The sequence below is a fragment of the Cricetulus griseus genome, chromosome 3 (assembly GCF_003668045.3).
Source record: "Cricetulus griseus strain 17A/GY chromosome 3, alternate assembly CriGri-PICRH-1.0, whole genome shotgun sequence".
Lineage (NCBI taxonomy): Eukaryota > Metazoa > Chordata > Mammalia > Rodentia > Cricetidae > Cricetulus > Cricetulus griseus.
Genome location: NC_048596.1, coordinates 210,218,342 through 210,237,536, shown reverse-complemented (window position 1 = coordinate 210,237,536; position 19,195 = coordinate 210,218,342). Strand labels below are relative to the sequence as shown.

The 19,195-nt window shown below is 43.5% G+C and overlaps 1 long non-coding RNA gene across 1 annotated transcript; it reads right to left on the bottom strand.

Moving 5' to 3' along the window:
• Window positions 1-7,304: 7,304 nt before the first annotated feature.
• LOC107978324 lies at window positions 7,305-18,589 on the bottom strand. The gene is made up of 3 exons (XR_003483330.2): window positions 17,948-18,589; window positions 8,999-9,262; window positions 7,305-7,959 (listed from the first exon to the last, which is right to left on the bottom strand). It is a non-coding gene; the product is annotated as an uncharacterized LOC107978324 (long non-coding RNA).
• Window positions 18,590-19,195: the final 606 nt, after the last annotated feature.

The window sequence follows — 19,195 nt, the reverse complement described above, 5'->3', positions numbered from 1 at the left end:
ACAAAAAACAAAACTTGGCAGTCAGATATTGGGGTAAAAACCTGATAGATCTCTCTCCACACTTCCTAGATAGAAAAAGCCCACAAATCTTCCCAAGTCCCTCCTTATTTCTCCTGTCCTCTCTATTATCCTGGCTCCTCCAAAATCTGAGTCTAATTCTGGTTAGCTAGTCATTGACTCCATCCACTGGTTCAAGGTTAACTTTATTAACAGTCTCCAAGTATCACAGTTCAATACAATATCCCACATCACATTTCTTCTATCCTTAACTAAAGCCAGAACCATGTGGCTGAATCTGCCAAGTTCTGCTGCTTGCTGGGGCTGGAACACATGCCTCATGCCCAGACCCCTTCAATGACATCTTCACCAACCTTCTGTCTTTCACGACCTAAGCTTGGCTGTCCTGCAACCTACTCTGCAGAACAGGCTGGCTTAAAACTCAGAGATCTGCCAACCTCTGCCTGCCTTCCAAGTGTTGGGATTAAAGGCGTGCATCACCACACCCAGCTCTAAGCTTTTCTTCAGTTCTTTTTCACAAGTTGGAAACTTAGCTGGGTAGGATTTTGCTTTGAGGTCACCACTCCCTTGATTCCATTTCTTTATCTGTTTATCTCCTTGAACAGAGGACTTAGCTTCATTTACTTCCTATTATACTTTTTCTCCTCAGAATTTACATTTTGTAATTTAACCCGCTCAACTTGTTCATTTTCATTATAAATCTTCATTAGAGTTACCACATATATCCAAATGACGTAGTCTATACTAGGCTATTTTGAGATTTTTCTCTGCCAATAGAATTAATCAAAAACTCTTCACTTTAGCCTCAGGCAGATTCTTCAGACAAAGGCAACAGGCAGCACTTTATTCACCAAAATATCAAAAAAATGATCTCTAGGCCACATACTAAAATTCTTCTCCTCTGGAACCTCTTCAGTGAGCCCCCCATAGTTCAAATCACTCTTAGTACCACTGTTTTCCATGTTCCTACTAGAACGGCCTATTAAGCAGTGTTCAAAGCTTTTCACTGCTTTTCTAAGCCAAAGTACCAAAGTCCAAATTCCTCAAACAAAAACATGGTCCAGCCTATTACAGCAATACCCCAGTCCCAGGTGCCAACTTCTGTTTCAGTTAGGGTATCTATTGCTGTGAAGAGACACCATGACTAAGGCAACTTTTATAAAGGAAACAATTTAATTGAGGTGGCAGCTTGTAGTTGTATTCTATCTGTTATCCTGGTGGAGAGCATGGTGGGCAGCAGGGAGCATGGCAACATGAAGGCAGACATGGTGCTGGGTACATCTTGATCAGAAGGCAAGAGGAAGTGGACTGTGACACTGAGTGAAGCTTAAGCAAAAAAGACCTCAAAGTCTGCCCCCACAGTGACATACTGCCTTCAACAAGGCCACACATAATAGTTGCCACTCCTTATGAGTTTATGGGGGCCAATTACATTCAAACTACCACAGTGTCTGATGAGGACCCAGTCTCTTCTTCCAAATGGCACCTTGAATGCTGTATACGTCTAAAGAGAAAGGCAGACATGGTGTCTGCAAGTGAGGAAGGTCAGAAGGGCCAAAAGGGTCCCAATGCTGAGAAAAGTCTCTTTCTATAAGGACAAGGAAAATGAGCAAACGTTTGGAGGTGGGTAGTCTCTTTGACTCTTCAATGGCTAGGAAGCAGAGAAGATGAAAGACAAGGTTGTAGGGCATTTTGCCCAGGATCACACATTTAGTATTATGATATAGTACAAAAGGATAGATTCTGAGGAACTGGATTCATAGACAGTATGACTATGGGTATTGGTAGCCCTTCTAAATTTGAGCAGCCAATGGTAAGTCTAGGCACCCAGGCAGAGCTGCAAGAATTTTCTAATGCTTTTTGGGGACCATGAATAGACTCTATTAGGTGTGTTCATAGGACCGGCATGGCTGACTTTAGTGGTAAGTCAGAGTTTTTGCCAGTTTTGAACCTTGGGCCCAGTGCCCATTCATGCTGAGACACGGAATGGTCAACGGTGAAGGCAATACAGCACAGCTGCTTTCTCTTGGACCCGTGTTTGCTGCACTGCTTCTCTTGGGGGGGGGGAGCAGGGGGAACTTCCCTGGACTGTGGAAGCTATCTCTTCTGTCTCTTGTTGTGCTCACGCTTGACTCTGTCTCAACACAGTTCTTCGCGATTTGGGGAATGTTTTACAACAGTATTCCTGGCTTGAAGCAGAAATCATACAGTGTAGCAGAAATATGATGTATATTTAGCATGACATGTAAATATTTTATGGAATCTAAATTAAATAATGTATACATTTGAAAAAGTCGGTGTAAATATTTGATAGGCCTCAGTACAACTGGCAAGCAAGGAACTGAGGGTGCTTGGAGCTCGGGACAGAACCAACGGGGCATGCAAGGGCACTGTCACCAGAGTCCGAGGATAACCTGTTTATGACACTTCCAGAAACATCCCTTCTTCTCCTTCTGGCTGGTAACTGCTTTGAGCAGTTAATATTCTCACATGATTTATCAACAGCTACTCAGGAGCAATATTCCTGACCCTGAGAGGTTGCCAAAGACAGCTACATGTCAGATTCTAAGTCACTGACTAAGTCCTCTTTATTTGCTTGTTTATCATCTTTCTTTCAGAGCATAAACCGGGAGGCTCTATCTTGCATATTCTCATCTCCACTACCTGAGACACTGCCTGGCACACACTAGGGAACACCATCGGTGTGAATCTGGATGCATGAATACTGATATTACTGAGCCCCGCATGCCAATTGTAACAATTTGCAACCCTAGTCACACATGGAAAACATAATATTTTTAATCTGTAAGTGATACATAGCTTGAGTGTGGCTATTCAAGTTGGTCATAGTAAGTAGCAGAAGGTAGCTGTATGAGATGCTGTCTGATTGGATATGGTATGTGTGTAAAGTTTCAGATCTCAGGAACCATGGCTTGGCTCACAATCATAGAGCTGAAGGATGAAAAGGCCCAATGATGTTTCAGCCTGCCATCTCCACCAGACAGGTGTGAGGAAAGATAAATTCTAGGGAATCTCCCTTACAGGCTGTGGCTATCTCTCCATCCTGCTACGTCCCTACATTGCCCTCCAAAACCACATGCCAAAGATATTTAGACCTCCTACAAGGGTGTTATGCCCTAAAGGTTCTACACACCTTCTGCTAGTCTTTAACATGAGCTATGTAGCATGTTCAACATCCAAACTACAGAGGTCTTACAGTGGGGGCTGGTTATTTTTTTCTGTGTGTTAAGCAGCCAATTCAAAGAACAAAAGGGATTCCTTCCAGTTTCATTTGGATAAGCAAACATTAAATGAACAACTATGGGTTGCTCAACCTCGATGACCTAGAGATGAGAAACACCCATCTAACCCTTGTGTGGTGAGTGCTGAAGAAAATGTGTAGAGTACAGGGAGCAGCAGGTAAGCAAGGCAGGTTCCCAACTTAAAACAAGCAAACCAAAGCAACAACAAAGATGGGGAAGCTACCTGCAAAAGGTGATACCCATTTGCTTTTGATCAGTCCCCAGAAGCGACCTACTTCTCATCTCATCTCGTTTACTCACTTTCTGTCTGTAAGAATAAGGCAGGTGGCCTGTTCTAGTGGCAAGGGGCCTTGGAGCACCCAATTAACCATCTGCCATACCAGGAGTGCCATACCAGCTAGGTCTCCAAACCTCCAAGGTCATCCGATTCTATTGGTGAAACACTTTGGGCCCCTGCACACTCACTTGCCTGAGAACATTGCACTCACAAGCTGTCATGGTCAAAATGGTCAGCATCCAGCAAGGACATGGAGCTGTGGCCCACAGCGGCTACCCCCTGCCTCGAGAGACTAATTAATACAGTTTATCTTCAGAAAAGAACATAGGTAGGGTATTGCTTACCAAAATGTTTAGACCAAAAGTGTTTGATTTAGGACTTTTTTCCCTTCAGATTTAGGACATTTGCATATAAATGAGTTATCAAGAGGGCGCACACCTTTGATCCCAGCCCTCCAGGGACAGAGGCAGGTGAGTTTGAGGCCAACCTGGTCTAAAGAGCAAGTTCTAGAACAGGCTCCAAAGCTACAAAGAAACCCTGTCTTGAAAAACAAAACAAAACAAACAAGCAAAAAAGTTATCTCAGATATGGGACCCATTTTAAACAAGAAATCAATTTATTTTCACATAGGCATTATGAACACAGCCTGAAGGTAATTTCATATTTTGACAGTTTTGTGTATGAAACAACTTCACGGTGTGAGGTTTTCTTTTTTTAATTTTCACTTATTTAGTATGTATGTGTGTGCACGCGTGTGCGTACGCGCTCATACATGTGGAAGTCAGAAGGCAACTCCAGGAGTTAGCTCTCCCTTTCCATCATGTGGGTTCCAAGGAGCAAACTGAGGTCGTTAGGCTTGATGGCCAGCTCCTTTGCCTGCTGAGCCATCTCACTGGCCCCTGGTGTGGGATTCTTCTCGTGTCTTCACGTCGCTCCTCAAAAATGTTTCAGGTTTTTGTTTTCAGATGAGGGGTGTTCAGCTTGCACAATGTATTGCAGGGTTTCCCTTTCTTCTTGATGCTGAGGCTGTGAGGTCTGTGTGCAGGAGATGGGGCACATAGTTTTTCATGCGTCAGCATTCTGTCACTACATACCTGTTCCCATAGCCACTTGCAGAATTTTCTAGTCTTTCCAACTGAGAAATCCTGCAAATTCTACATATAGGAAAAAAACTGTAAAGTATTTACACACCTCTTTAAGCAGATGAATCAATGGTTGCCTCTAACCGGTTGGGTCTCATGTATTTTCTTGGGAAATTGACATGCCCCCGCCCTCCGCATCTGGGGTTAACAAAAGACAGGTCATGAGGGATGGATGACCTTCCCCTGCCATTTTGCTTCCAGAGAGTGAGGTGGCCCCACATAAAACACTCTGTTCCTTGGTACCACATGCCTTGAAAATTATATGCTTTCAACTCTAAGGGCGCTAGCAATGAATGCGCATGCTATTTTATAACCTGCTTCTCAGAGCCTGTGGCCTTTAAGCCCTCCTCCCTGCTTTGAGAGCACAACTGTTTCAGAAAAGAGGGTTAACCTCAAAAGAATCGGGAGTAGTCTCGGAGCATTTGGATTGGGCAGGAAAACACTGGCTCCCGCGCGGCCTGGATATTGTTACCCTGAACCACATTTGTCACTGGATCCGGAGAGTGGTGGTGTTTTCCCAGACAGGATTTTAAAAAAAGAAACAAAGAAAGATAAAATTTATGGGTATCCCCATGGCCCTCCTGGTACCCAGGCAGCAGTCATCTCTGACATGCTAATCTTCAGTGTTAAGGCTATAGACATCCCAGTCTGTCCTCTTAGAAACCTAAAACGAGGCCATTTAAAAGAAATCAAAGGGCAAATATCAGACAAGCAATGCCTCTTCCATCAGTTATTCTGCTGTCTATGCAATCCTTCATACTTTAGTGTGAGAGATCACTTGAAATTCTGGGGGCCTCTCAGCAGATTATCTATAGTTGTTGAGGCTTTGAAGTCGAGGCCGCTGGCATCTCATTGCTGACAGAGATCAAAACCAAAGCTGTAGGGTGTCGCTGCCTGGAGGGCCTCCTTCACACAGCAGAAGCACTAGATTACCAAAGTCTGGGCCAAATCTAGGCGCTGCCTGCTCAGCAACAAATTGCCCCTCCCACCTCCTGCCAATCACTGTCCTGCTTTTCCCAAAATAGAGGAAGTCAGAGTCAAGCATGGCCATTCTCACCTAATGCGAAGAACATGCATGGGGTCTCCATGAGGCTGATGCCTTAAGTGGTAAGTGTGTTTGGAAAGGAAAATGACTTAGCAACAGGGTGAAACTAGTCCTTTCCTGTGTCTGAACTCCTCATTGGACAGACCCAAGGATACTTGGGATTTAATTCATGGTGTGTATGCCTCTGCACTATTAGTTAGCATAGGGCCTCCTATCCTAAATTCTGTCTCACTGGGTTTTTCTCAGTGGTAGGAAAAGATACATTAGAAAGCTATTCTGATTGCTGCTTGTATTTTCTAGAAAGCCTCTTGCTCCCGGGCAGCTGCTGTGAGAACAGGTTATGCTCTGCCACAGGCTGTCAGGGGATGCTTTTCTCTTATACTGGCCATCCTTTTAGGAAATGCCATTGCTGCTGCTCTTGTATTAGGTCAGGGTCACTAATGGAACTGTTCTATACATGCTCTCCAATCTCATTTCTGTACTATTGGGTGAGCCTGCCTCCTGCCTCATTAATGCTGCTGGGAAGGTTGGGTGAGGAGGACATTTCTGTGGTCTCCAATGTCAGTTCAGTTTTGTAGTTTTTCCCATTTGTCCAGTTGGCTCTCTGCCAGCCCTCGCTTGCTTCACTCTCATCTTGCTATCTGTCATCTCACTAGTGAACTTGTTTCCTTAGCGTAGAGGACTTTTAAAAGCCAGTGGTTAGGGAATCCATCAAATCCCAATCCACCCCTTCCCCTTGGCATTTCCCCCAGTTGTCCCTCCCTCATCCCCTCTGTCAAGTGTGAATAGGTTTGAATTCCTTCCTCTTGCTCGAAGGCAACTTCTACCCTTCCTGCTCATTGGGTACCCCAGCTCTGATTTCAACCTTGTACTCTCTCTCTCTCTCTCTCTCTCTCTCTCTCTCTCTCTCTCTCTGTGTGTGTGTGTGTGTGTGTGTGTGTGTGTGTGTGTGTGTGTGAGTTAGCATGAGCAGGCATGCATACACCAACAATAGTGCCAGGCTAGTCTCTGAGCAGTTTATAGTTGCTCTACTATAGTTTCTACTTCTGATATGTCCAATTTGTGATGAGTTTATCACATTATAGTCCTATGGAAGTTAAGTCCCATTTCTAGGTTTTAGTCCTGGGAAGCCCTGCCATCATGGAGCTTATTCAGGTTCATCTCACTTAACTAGAGCAAGCTGGACACTCTCATTATGGCCCTGATATTTGGATTGACACATATTGGACACATCTAGTTCATTCATATAACTTTCTCCCCCTCCCCACCACTGACCACAAAGTTCTTAGCCACTTTCTATACTGAAAGCACACTAGAGACTTTCAGGGACACTGAAAGGAGTGGAGAGTGGGGTGCCCCCAGTCACCAGGGCAGAGTCTGAAGCCTTTGAACACCATGGGAAGAGCTGGATCCTGCTAGAACACAGCAGGGTTCAAACACCTCCTGTAGTATTAAAGGCTTTTCAATTCAGCCAAGGCTTTGAGGGTATACTTGTGTATTCACAGATATCACACACACACACACACACACACACACACACACACACACACACACACACATATGCAACCATATCACCTATAGTCCCACTGCCCTCAGAGACCCCATGTCCAGGTTTGTGTTGCTTCTTTAATTGATGATGCCTGAAGCATCTCGAATTCCACCCCAGAAACAGTCCTCCAGGCAGTCAAACAGGGTTGTTCCAGTGACTAGGGGCACTTTGTGGTTCATGGTTCAGTAAGCAGAAGTGACTCACTGACATAAGATGTGGCACAAATCCAATGGGGGACAATCACTATGGATATTTGGGACCCTTCTTTATGCTTGAGCAAACACTCCGGATGCCTGTTATCTTCCTCTTTGTTCACTTACTGTCTGATGACTTCATGATAGAAATGGCACATACTTCAGATCCAATCACAGTTTAATAAGCCCTCCCATCCCTGTTGCCCCAAGAAAGTGTATACACCGGGACTTGTCTGTAACACTCATCTAAGGTGAAGCAACTGGGGAAATGCAAACCGACTTTCTCATCGTCTCATTTTGTTCCTCTTTCCCAGAACACACAGGAAAATCTGGCTGCAGAGATACTTAGTTCAGGGTCCATTTCCTTTTGGTGAGGTGTTGCTGATAGTCCTGCCCCTAGGAAGCAAAGCTGGAGGTGCTGTGGAATCTAGGACACATGAGTCGAGCTTGTGTTTCTTCTCTTCTGTTGTCCTTTATGAGAGAGAGGGAGGGGAAGGAGGAAATTTTAAAGAAACGTTGCAAACCATTTGCCTTCATACTGCAGCTTCTGTGCACCTGCCCTGTCTCTTTTTCCATGTGTCTGCTCTGGCCAGGCTCAGAGCTGGTGCTGTCTTCCTGCTCTATGTCTTCTTCCTGCATCACCGTTCTCAGCTCCTCAGAACCTTTGCCTTCACCCACAGAGTCCTTGAGCCTTCGCCCTGACGGGTGTCTTTTTCCTTCTTATCAGTTTGTGATTCCAGACACTCACCTGTCTTCTCTGCCACAGGGATCATTCCAGATGCATAATGTAGTACCCAATGCCAATGACCAACTCACTACCCTGAAGTAAAACCAGTCTGAGTTATAATCCATGGTGTTTGGTTGGAACCTCCAGCTCACTTCTGCAGGGTCTGAGAAGCCTCATCTCTCTCTGTCTCCAAACCCCACCATCTCAGAGAATATCCAACAAAGAAAAGGTTCCAAAAAACCTAGTTTTACATTCTTGGTGGCTGCAGTAGCTTCCTCCCAAAAGAAGCCCAACTCCCTGCCTAATGCATTCAGTTTTTGATCACACTTGGGCACAAATCCAGCTTGTGGCAGACACATCATCACCCCTCATCTACAGGCTATGTAACCTCCTGCTTTAGTTTGGGATCTCTGAGACTGGAGAACTCACCTGGGAGTTGCTTTGTTCAAATAAACCTATTCTTTTAATTTTTCAACTCAGCTTGATCTGGCTTACTGTGTCAGCAGAGAAACCTATTATCTTGATACAGAAAACCTATCCCATGGTATGTCATTCTAGAGCAGAGCCCTCTCCTAGTTAGGATGGTGAAGCTAGAGGTTACAGAGATTGTCAGGGATGTTTTCAATGAGGAAGGTGAGGTAGGCTTGGTCGAATCTGCAAAGCCCCTTGCTCTTTCTTAGCAAGGAGTGTCCAAGTTTAGTCTTCATTCACTCTCACTCGGTCACTGGCAATAAACCTTTTCTTCCCCAGTTTTTCCTAGGACAAACTGAAAATAGTACTTACATTAGAACATTATGAGAATCATAAGTCAAAATCCACAAAGTGTTAAGACAGCACCCAGAATATGTATGGTGAGTATGAAGTTCCTCCTTCTCCTCCTTCCTTTTGAGACAAGGTTACTCAGAGTAGCCTTGGGTGTCCTAGAACTTGTAGACCAGGCTGGCCAGGCTCAGAGCTGGTGCTGTCTTCCTGCTCTATGTCTTCCTGCACCACCGTTCTCAGCTCCTCAGAACCTTCGGAGTATTCACTTCTAGCTCTTGATTGTCCCTAGGATACAAAAAAGAATTCTACTTTTATTCTTCAACCTTCTCTGAATTTTCTAAATTTTTTTCCTAGAACCTAATTCCAAATTCTGGTAAGGAGTCACTGAAAGACAGAAAGGGAAGCCAGCTCTTATTCCCATAGAAGACAACTCAAGAAAGGGGCTGAATGTACTCTAATTTTCTTTCTCTTCCTATTCCTCCTTCTACTGCTTCTTCTCCAAAGGCAGTGGGAATTATCACTCCAAATGCACTGAAAGATTTATCAAGCTCTAGGACTATCATTTTTAAGTTATTTTCACACCCCATTCATTCCTCTGTACTTTTTCTTTCTTCCCGCACATGTCTGGGATAATTTCCCTCCTCACTCTGAGGTCTTTTGAGTCTACGTTCTTAGACTTCATTAACACTCTACCTCTGTGTCTATCCTGTTCTGATGATGTTACTCAATCTGGGTTCTGTGCTTTTCAGTTCTAGAACTTCCACTTGGGTCGTTTTGTCTCTATCACTTTCGGTATTTTCTAGTTTTAGTTCAAAATGTTGAAACTTACTTTTGTTTTACTCCAGTGATCATAGTAAGTGTGGTCATTTTGTTAATGTGTCTGATAATTCTAACATCTGGAGTTCCTGTGTGGTGATTTCTTCTTCTGTTTCCATTTATGGTTTCTCTCTCTCTCTCTCTCTCTCTCTCTCTCTCTCTCTCTCTCTCTCTCTCTCTCTCTACTGGAACATCTTCTAATTTAATCTTGGTCATCGGACCTGGAAAAATATAAGAATGGCACCCTTTTCCCACAGAGGTTGATTTTGTTTTCGTTATTTTCTTTTTCCAATAATCTGGACACAATAATGATCTTGGGCTACCTTAATCCAAATTCAGGGATTGGAATCTTCCGTGTCACCCAGAGTGGTCACACCCACAGGACCTGGTGTGCTTTTGTTCTGGTGTTCTTTTTTTTTTTTTTTTTTTTTTTTTTGGAGCTTGGTTGAAGATCAGAGGATTTGCCAGGGTTCTCTCACACTTAGTGAGCTTTCCACACCTAAGAGATCACATTAACCCCCACCTTGGGGGCTAACCAGCAGGGTGAGTCCAGGTGGTACTTAGAAGAAGAAGAAGAAGAAGAAAAAGAAGAAGAAGAAGAAGAAGAAGAAGAAGAAGAAGAAGAAGAAGAAGAAGAAGAAGAAGAAGAAGAAGAGGGAGGAGGCTAAAGTCCACCTGTGTCATTAAAACATACTATATGCAAAAATTGTGATTGGGCATAAAAATCTTGGCTGTGTGTACGTGCATGTGCATGTGTGTGTACATCAACAACAGCAATAGTGGTCTAGTCTCTGAGCAGTTTACATAAATGTCCCTGTGTGTCTGTATTTTTGAAGAGTAAAATGTGATGGAAAGGTGTTGAGCACTTTGTGGCAGTTGCCAGCTCTAGACCTGAAAGATGACAGAGACGAGGATAGAATTGCTAAAGCTTAGAAGCTTAGAGAAATGCCCATGCAGCTAGAGTGTGAATCTGTGGAGGGAATCCACTGGAATTATGGAGACTTGGAAAAGAGCCCCAGGCTACCATTCATGCTCTGAGGAGTCCTTGTCAGTGCATCGGGGATGAGGATGCACAGGGTAGTTCTGGAAGAGCTGCCCTAGATCCAGGGGCTGCTGTTGCCTTGAGAATGAAGATCAGATTGGTCTGCTGCCCTCCTCAAGTCTATGTCTACTCTCCTTAACTGGCAAAGACTCACAATGAGCTATCTAGGAAAAGAGATGTCAGTATAGCTACTCAAGACTGTTCATGAAAGGTGGATTTAAACCTGACATACTATATTTTTAGACCCAGAATACCATCTTTGCCACACTGAATCTGCTTTATTTCAGGAAGTGGTCACTGTGGAGTTTTGGAGTTTCAGGTATGAGATTGTTTCTACCCCAGATTTTTACATTGATTTTTATCTAGTTGCATTATGTCTGGGTAAGAATCGCAGGTAGGTACATTGATGCACAATGAAGGAAAGTAAGCCTTCAGAATATGAACTGAATATGAAAACTGCTTTAAGAAGTAAAGACTGCTTTGTTCTCTTTCCATTTTCCACCATGTATATTTTCCCTGTAGATGAACTTAGCTTGTTAAACAATGCAAATGTGAATATCTTGTAATATACAATCAGACAGCAATTCTTTCTCCTATGTTCCAACACCAGCAACAGTTGAACCATCAGCTCATTGTCTGTAGGCTGAGGTAGTCAGTGATTCATGTACTCTAAGCAAGCCTCTATCTAAATACAGACAGCGTGCAATGCCAAGACTAGAACACCACCCTCAATTAATCTGGACACTCATAACTGAGCAAGGGTCCTTTAACTTTAGCTCACTACTTTCTCTGTTCTTTTCTTTCTTTGTCATTATGTAAAGACAGGTTTGAATTTTATAAAAAAAATAGATTTCATTACAGTATGTGGTACAGTGGTATCTAAATTGCTTTTTATTATCATAAAGTTGCTCATGCTGGAGAATGTTTGTTGTTAATCAAGCATTTAATTGGGTTTGGAAATCCTATGTCACATGGAATCACATAGTAAAGGTGATGTTTATTTCACAATGGAATGAGTCACTCTTATGTGGTACAAGACCCAAGGCTATTGAAAGCCTACTGAATAGACAAGAGCCTTATATTTCAGAAATCCACACCTAAAACCAGCAGCACAGGACATAACATCCCTGGAGCTAAACCCACTTTCACACTAATCATCCTAGAACATAAACAAATAAACATTTCAAAATAAATGAATCTGTTGAATTTGACACACATTTTATTTCTTTCTGTTGTTCCAACACATGGTTAGTTACAAGACTGTTGACATGTTAGCAGAAGCTCTAAAGTTTATGGAAGACAAATTGTCCTTGGGCATCATGGAGAGAGGAGACAATGAGCAGGATGAGGGGACATAGCAATGGAATGGGGATGAGCACCTAGAACACAGGTCCTCCCTATGACATTTTATCTCAGAGTAGTCAGCATCTTCAGCTACAGAAAATTTGTTCTGATATTTAGTAATTAATTACTTCTTACCCCACACATTCTGTGGGGCTGGAATTAAGAATGGGAGCACCACACTTGATGGTTTGGTTTCAAGGTCTTGTAGGAGGTTGCAGTTGAGTGTTTGGCTGGAGTTACAGTCTCATCTCAAGGACTGGTTGGGAAATCTTCCACTAATGTTACTCAAGTGACTGGATGCAGGAGGTCTGAGTTCCTATAGGTCTCTCTAGAGGACTATTCACATCTTCCTGGTTTGTTTCCAAACACACACACACACACACACACACACACACACACACACACGGCGGGGGGGGGGGGAGATTGTGTTTGGAAGAAGGCTGACCCAATCTCATCTATTATAGAGGTTCTAGTTGTCCCACTTAATAGTCCTAGGACCTTGTGGAGTGGGACTATACAGGGCTGTTGGCACATCCACAGGGTCATGTGTGCAAGGCCCTTTTTTGCATGTTTCTTTCAATTCTGCCTTTTACACCTGTAAGAAAGTACTGGAGGTGAAACAAGATTCTGGAAGATTGGGATTTTGTTACACACAAAGTCATAGCAACAGCACCTGTCTAGCAACTGCCACATGTGTGGCCCTGAGCTGGTGCCAGGCAGACTATGGAGGTCATGGCTGAAGGATTTAAACACAAGGAGCTGGCACTGTGATGGGGCAATGAGTCACAATCACTCAGAAGTACAAGAAGGCAAAAATGCAAGACACATAAAGGAAGATGTGTTTTCACTGGGCCAGGTATAATCCATGGATGTCATTTAGTATCTAAACAATGTAATTTCTAGTTGATAAATTGAATGATGAGTTTAGGCTACATTGAAATCTAGGGATCCTAAAAACCCTACATTTTCTAAGGATTGTGAGTCTACTATGGACCATAACACATAGCAAAGAAAACCAGTGGGACCTCATGATTGAGATGTCTTCTGAACTGATCAAGATAGCCTCATGGCTCTCTAGGAGCTATGAGCTATTTGTGCTAAGACAGATGGGTAGGAAGGACATATAGTATAGTTTATTTAAGTCCAGGGGGACAGGACTGTCAGACTCACTGTGCTTCAGTGAATAATGGCTGATAAGGCACCTTCCTCTGTGTCCATGTCAGGATACAGATGTAGCTTTCTTAGTTGCTCTTCTTCTGAGAGCTGCACACTGTTGTGGTCCACCTGGCCCTGCCTATTTTCCCCTGAGATGTGTGCTACCAATTACACTGTATATCCACGCAGTTTAAGATATTCTACCGCGCTCCGGTCAATGGGGAGTGACAACAGGCACTTGGACAATTGCTTCACAATTCACTACCAACTTCAACTTGCATCACAGTAGAAGGACCTAGCCTGAACACAGGAATGTTGGTTGAGCGAAAATCATGATAAATTTGTTCAGGTTTCCCTCTCCCCCATGGAATTTCTGAGCTTCTTTTAAAAAATGTTCTATTTTAAAAAGCACTTCTTGCTCATTTTGTTGTTTCCTGTGTGCAGTGTTATTTCTTCCTTCACCCTTTTATAGGGATAGCTTTGAAGCAGATAGCCATATGCAAGTTGAGATCTGCTGAATTTATTCGCTCTGCAGGAAGCCGATGCACTCTAGAACATTCCTGGAGGTCAGCAACATCAGCACTCTTGCAGTCTTGGCATGAATGCAGAATTTCCATGTTTTCCCCAGAGCCACTGAATCAGAATTTATGTTCGGGACAAGATTCCTAGGTATATTCTACCAACCTCAGGATCAGTAAGGGTAGAATCTGCACTGAGAACCAAATACAGCTGTGCTTCTGGGCAGTGCGTGCATCCAGATGGGTCTCCATTTTCTTGCCAATCACCATCCTCCTTCCTTCCTCTCTCCCATCCCCTTCCCTTCTCCCCCTTCCCTTTCTCTCCACCATCCCCTTCCCTCCTCCCCATTCCCTTTCTCTCCACCATCCCCTTCCCTCCTCTCTCCCCTTTCACGCTCTCTTCTTTTTATCCCCGTCTCCTTCTCTTCTCATCTCCCTCCCCTCTCCTCGTCTGTTTCCCTCTCACCTACATTTTTTGATCATTTTTATTTTTCTATGGAAATCCTGAAGCAATTGTGACTTGTTTTTGTTTTTCCCCATCACTTGGAGCTGAGTCCTTTCATCTTTGATTCAGCCAATTTCCTTCAAAGCTAAATATTAAACAGATCTGTCTTCTGACAGCTGACCCCAAATAGGGACAGGCAGTGGTCCTCACCCCGGGGGTGTAGAGCAAGCCGACAAAGGTAGAGGAGAGACAGAATGGAGCCAGTTCCTATCCCCTGGGGAAGCCCGGGAGTTCTGTCTAAGCCTTTGCACAGTCAAACAGCCAAGAGCCAAACAACCCATGGCTTCTGGAAGGCGTTCTTGCAGAAATGCCTTTTTTTTGCCAGAGGGTGAAAGGGTTGCTAATTGATTTTGTCTGCCTTTCAGATAGACTTAGAAAGACACAAGAGTCTAAATTCTAACAGAGAGGTAACATTTCTGGATATGTGAGCAAAATTTTCTGGGTTTCATGTGACCTAGTAGTCCCCTTCCTAATGTGTGTGTGGGGGGCATGGCTTGGTGAGCAGGGGACACACTCATCATGGCATGACCATGGGAGTTGGAGGACAATCTCCTGTATTCTCACTTTCTCCTTTGTTCAAAGGATCTCTATATTGTTCACCACCGTGGATGCCAGGCTAGCTGGTCCACCAGCTTCCATGGATCCTCCTGTCTCCAGCTTTCATCTTACTGCCAGAGCACTGAGACTACCAATGCATTCTACTATACCTGGCTCGATATGGGTTCTAGCGATCTTAACTTGGGTCCTTATCCTTGGCAAGCACTTTACCCACTGAACCATCATCTCAGTCTGATTTTAGTATTTCTTTAGTCATCCTGTTAATATAGTCATTAAAGTTAATTAGACAGACTATAGCAGAAAATAAGCATATCTGTGCATCCAAACTGTTATTTATTGACATTGGTGAGTAAGAACAGGCTAGGGGGCTGGAGAGATACCCAGTGGTTGAGAGCACTTGTTCTTGCTGAGGACCTGATTTTGGTTCCCAACACCCACATCAGGCAGCTCACGACCACCTGTAAATCCAGCTCCAAAAGCTCCAATGCCCTCTTCTGGCCTCCATGGGCACCTGAACACAAGGACAAACCCACATAGAGACATACATGCATAAACATTTTTTAAAATTAAGGACAAGACAGATCTTCTCAAATACTCTGAGATACGGATGGCCTCAGCTGGAACTGGGAAAGGAATTACTGGAGGTCTCTGGTCAAAGAGAGATCATTTCTGCCCTCTAGGATTTGAGCCAAAGGAATGGGTGCTATTAGCCTAAAATCTGGGTGCTGTTAACTCGGTATGGAACACCTGAGAAGTCAGGAGGCATGCAAAGAAAGAAGAGGCCCTTCAGCCCCAAAACTTTAAGTCTGTCATTGGATGCCAACACAAGAGAGCAGTGTGATGTACAGAAGAGCAAAAATGCCCATTTCCGAAAAGATGACAATGGTTTTAACAGGCACAGGGAAGTAAACAAGTCTTGTAGTTATTGTGAATGATCAAAGTTTTTCAGAGAAAAGGAAAAAAAAATCACAGGATTCGGAAGGACTGCCCATTACTGGAATAAAGAGCTGGGGTCAGACTCCAAGTTGGGAGAGTTGTTTTTGCTTGATTAAAAGAAAAACCAGGGAGAGTGTAGGCATCTGCATGGACTAAGTCTCCCTAAGCCTCTGAGTTTACTTTCATCCTTTCTTTCTTGTTATCCTGGATTTGAATGTTGTTCTTGCAATTTTTCGAAAAATGTGAACTATGGACTTACATCCCCACCCAATCAATACATGACTGAAAACAAGAGGTAGAAGCCCAAGTTCATTTCCTTTGCAGCTTATCGTCAACCAAACGGGAGCTCGGGGATTCTTACTGTTTTTGTCAAAAGACAAAATCTCGACAAATTTAGTTAGAGATCTAGTTGGATTTTAGTTGTGATTCATGCATTGTGGGGCAGCCGTCACACCTCCAAATGGAACCAGTATCTGCTCCCTCTGGGCAGGAGCAGAGCAGTGTGCTCTGTAAGAGAGGAACAATGAGAAGTAGGAGGCAGGCAGGTGATGGCAGGTTTGCACTTCTACAGGCCACTTTCGTGTAAAGTACAAGGGATGTTCTCATTATACTGATTATGGCGGAGTCTCCTATTCAGGAAAATCTCCTCTGGTGAGGATCTATTTGCTTCCCCAAACAGATGATAGGATAGGACAGGATGGGATAATGGCTGGAGGTGTAGCATTTTGTCAGAGTGATGGCATCTTAGTTTATCTAGTCTGTTGGTATCCAGGGTGGTAACTCAATATAAAATAATGAAATATCACTATTTTGTTTGACATTTGTGACATGAAGAAGATACTTAGGCTGTATTGTTTATTGTTGATATATATATTTAGAATGTAAGTTAGACTGTATTGTTGTACAGGTATTGTGTTCTGTAGGATAAGTGTTCTAAAGAGAGAGTAGAGAATAATTTATTTGTGGATGTCATTCTTGAGGAAAATTCACTGATTCTCAATAAACGTGTGAAGTTGCTAGTAAACTTACAACACCAGAAGAAAATGTCTAAGCATGAAGCCATTCCTTACATTCATTTTACTTATATCTATTTATAAAGAGAAGAGGAAGATGTGGGGGCTCTAATTTACTTTTTGTTTTCCCACTATGCCTAGACTACATATTACAATAACAGCCCTATAAAATCTGTCTAGAACAAGATAAATTTATCATTTGGTAGTTGTCTATTATTAATTCATATACATACATACATACATACATACATACATACACACACACATATATAATTAAACATGAAGTTATTCTTGAGTTCAATCACTCTGGTTTTAAGTGTTATTAAAAAACAAGACTCCTCCTGGTGAACCAGCAAATCAATTCAGCACACTAACTTCAGATGTGATTACTTCCTTTGTGTCCAGCAAGTTCATTATCCCTAAGACATTATCCTAGGAATCTAGTAATTTCAGGAGCAGAGGCAACCAAGTTTATTTTAGGTAACCTGTAGTAACCCCTTCACAGCACTAGAGGCCATGTAACTAAACTCTAAACTCTCTTCTAGGAGGAAGCACCCTGGTGACTGCCTAGAGCACAAAGCACTGCTCTCAACCCCAGATGGTGCAGTCTTAGAGTAGAGTCATGCTCCTCCTAGCCAGGATTTTGCTACTTTAACTATTCAAAGCCTCTTTAAAGGGAAACCATAGTGTGCAGTCTCCCAGGATTGACTGCATGGCAGCATTGTGCACACCAAGAGCTTGCACTGATTAACTCACAGTTGTGAAAATAGTAAGCCTGGCATCCTGCTTGCTATTAGTTACCTTTACCATATATTGTCAACTTTTGAGGTCAGTGAAATGGCCTAAATGGTAAAGGAAACTGCTGTCATGCCTGATAACCTAAGTCCAGTCTCTAAGACTCACACTGTCAAGGAGAAAACTGAGTCACATAAGTCATTCTCTGACTTCTACTCTTGCAGTGGCACTCTCTCTCCTCTCTCTCTCTCTCTCTCTCTCTCTCTCTCTCTCTCTCTCTCTCTCTCTCAAATGTAATAAAGAAATGTAATTTTTAAAAAAGAAATGTAGCTAAAATCATTGGCTCACCTCCTCCTCTCCCTCAGGGCCCTCCATCCAGTATCCAGTTTACCTTCTTGACAGCAGGTTTGAGGCTCAGCTGACCACAAGAAGGCTTTTCCTTTCTTTTGATGAGTTTGCAAGATGGCTCATTTGTTACCTTGTGGAAATGGCTTTGAAGAAGATCGCTGGATGCTGGGTGATTGTAATTGGATTTAACTAATGTTGAATATTGTATAAGAGTGATGCATCTTCATAATAATTAAAGTTGTTGTCTCTGTGTTTTATTCAACAATGTAATCATGCTCAGGCTTCCAGAGTTGCCTCTAGCCTTGAAGCTTCATCTCCAAAGGCTCAGTGGCTGCAGGGGTGCACCAGAAATTCTACAACAAGCTGGAGTTCTCTTTAGAAAGTGACATGTTCTTGAAATACAATCCCAGCCATCTGGACAGCCAGCTCTGCCACCCAGGGTGATTGCTGCAGAAATGATTCCTGGATCAGGAGTTATGGCTCCTCGTGTATACTGTATCAGGGTGTTGGGGTAGGGCCGGAATTCTCTGCTGGACTCTTTCCAAGATAAACTTACTTATCTTTCCAAGGAGTCTTTCCAAGATAAGCCTGCTGATCCTAGTATGTGGAGCAGAGAGGAACCAAGTTGGAGTGTTAGGCTGTGGGCAGAGGCAGGGGTTTTACCTCTAAATCACAGCAGAGTCGAAGATCAAGAACCCACTAAGATGACAAAGTGTTTACCATGCACCTGGGCTCCAGGCCAGGGCTCTGACAGAGCCAGCGCCAAGCTGGAGCTTCTTCCCTGAGCCACCAAGCTCAACCAGTGCATAGACAGTAAGACAGGTTCTTTGCATCCGCTCTTGAATTATAAAAGTGTACAGTAGGGCAGGGTTGAAGAAACAAAGTTGAAGGTGAGGGGTGCTTTTATGGGGGGGAGGGGGAGGGAAATAGGCCCAATTTTGTCTTGTCCATTTCTCTGTCTTCTTCCTGCAGGTACAAGACCGGATGTCAGATCTGCAGAGGGCCTCTGGAGGCAGAAATGGAGTGAGAAGCTGCAGTCAGAGGAGCATCTCTGGGCAAACACAGGACTTGGAGTCAGAGCCTGGCTGAGGAATTGTTCATCCAGTTCAGGGCAGTTTGTGCTTTCTGTTCCCTTGATATTCCTGGAGTTGCCAAAGTGAGTGAGAAAACAATCATGGGTGACCAGGTTAGTGGCCCCTCCACCCCTTTCCCTCCTGATCCCCCCACCTCGATTGTTAGATTATTCAA